The sequence below is a fragment of the Lepidochelys kempii genome, chromosome 7, assembly GCF_965140285.1.
Source record: "Lepidochelys kempii isolate rLepKem1 chromosome 7, rLepKem1.hap1, whole genome shotgun sequence".
Lineage (NCBI taxonomy): Eukaryota > Metazoa > Chordata > Testudines > Cheloniidae > Lepidochelys > Lepidochelys kempii.
The window spans coordinates 123,461,399-123,463,605 of record NC_136386.1 but is presented as its reverse complement, the minus strand read 5'-3'; positions in this window follow the sequence as shown (position 1 = coordinate 123,463,605).

Here is a 2,207-nt window from a genome sequence, read left to right as displayed (position 1 = left end):
CTTTGCTGGTGTCCGTAAGTTCATTCTGTTCTGCTCTGTCCATGTTCTTATCCCGCCCTCCTCCCGGTGACAGCTCAGCACCCTTGGCTGGCGTCAGGCACCTGGGCTTTCTCCGGCTGGAGTGGAGCAGAGCTGCTGTCCGGAGCCCTTTCCAGTACAGAGCCCAGAGCATCAGCTCTCATCTGCTTCTGCTCAGCACCTGCCTCAGCCCTTCCCAGACCAGGGCGCTCGGCTCCCCTCTTGCCGCTTGCCAGTGTTCGGGCTGTAGGGGCGTGAGGCAACGGGACCAGGGTCAGTGCCTTGTCACTTGTAGGTCACTGATTTCAACCTGTCCCAGCAGGTCACCTGCGCCTTCCCCTGGCCAGGGCAGAGCGAGTCCTCATTGTGTCCTGGGTAACTGGTGGCCGTGTGGCTGTGATTTGGGGCAGGATGAGTAGAGGTGTGGTGCGGAGCAGAGAGGGAGGCATTTCTACTGCCCTAACTCTTTCCGGGCCAGGCCCCTCCGCCCTGCAGTGGCCGGAGTTGAGAGTGGCAATGAAAACGGGGGGCCTGCGAGGACAGGTGGAACTGCTGAGTCTGGCTTGGCCGAGCAATGGCAGAGACAGAAGAGCGTTGGTGTGTTTCAAAGGAGCAAGGATGGAGAGCGACCGTTGAGGGGCTCCAGGGGTGTAGCCAGGGGGCGGGAGTGGGGTTGGAAAAAGGAAGGAGAAAGAAGCCAACCGGCAAGATCAGCTTCCCGCCCCCCCCTCCCCGGGGGATCTGTGGGGCTGTGGAGACCCGTCCCTTGGGGGACATGAAATTAGACTGGACAAGGCCCTGGGCAATGCCCTCTCCGCTCCCTCTGTCCCATCTCTAACGGCATCCCCCGACTGGGCCAGCACTGCCTGACCGGGCTGCTCACTGCGAGAATGCCCCCTCCGCAGCACTGGGGAGACCCCTGGGCAGTGTGTGGGGGGGTAAATTCCCACTCTGCACCTGCCCTGGATTTTGTGCCCTTGAGGTATTCGCTGACTGGGAATGTGAGATGGAGCTGGGGACCCCCCATTCTCTCCCTTTGTCAGTCCCTCTGCAGAGGGGACCAGAGACACAATTCACACCCAGGTGCCAACCAGAGGCTGCGGCTCATCAAAGAGCCCAGCCTTGGAGTTACAAGGGCTTTTACAAGCCGGTGACAAAAGGCCGAGAAGCCTGGAGCCGGGGTGATGTTGCTGCTCTTCTAGCAGCCAGAGCTTGATGGGGGCCACTTCTCCCAGCCCCCAGAAAGAGCCCGGCCTCCCCAGCCCAGCCCCTTTTGTCATGGATTCTGTCCCGGGGAGGGGCGTCCAGGCGCCCCTGCAGATCCAGCCCCTGAGAAAATTCGCACCGCAGGATCGCATGTCGTTGCCGAAGTCATTAGCCTTGTTGTAATGTCATCTGCGCATGGGCCTGCCCCTCCCTGGCCTGGCAGCGCCCCCACCCCAGGGTTAGAAATTAACCTGCACAAAAAGAAAGGAAGCTTTTATCTGTGCAAGGGCACCCCCGGGGGCAGGCCCACAAGGAGGGGCAAAGCGAGGGGGTCAACAGGGGCAGATCGGCCCCGAGACTTGCCTGGCCAAAGGGGGGCCCGATGTGCGGAGGTGAGTGCCTGGCCCGGCTGGCGCCTTCTCCTGGGTGGCAGGCGCTCAGCACCGCTGCAGATCAGGCCAGGGGCTCTGGAGCAGTCGCCCTGGGGAGCACGGTGTATGGGACGCAGCCGGCTTTATTCTGTGCACGTCCGGCTCAGTGTGGGGCTGCTGAGCTAACGCTTACCCGGCCCTGGATGGCCCCATCCTGGCAGAGGGAAGGAGGCGTGAGTCCCATCCCTCTAGTCTGTGGCTTGAGAGCCAGGTCCCTCGCCTTGTGTTAGCCTGGCAGTTCTTCGGGGCAGGGGCTGCGGCTGTCTGCTGCCTACAGGACACTAGCCATGGGGGTGAGAGCGGGGGACATGGGCAGAGTGCGTCCCATGGGTCCCAGCCAGCTCTCGGCAGGCCTCATGCAGGCGCTCCCGCGTTGGGAGCGACGACTCGGCCCGTGCGTGCCGGGCTGGCCGGTGCGTTGCCCTCTCCCCCGGGGGGTCCGGTGGCGTTGTCCTCCCCTCCCCTGGAACGGTCAGCGGAGGGCTGCGTCTACGGCCGAGGGGTGGTCACGGGCCGTGCCTGGGTGACGAGCGGTGTGGCCATGGCAGCCCG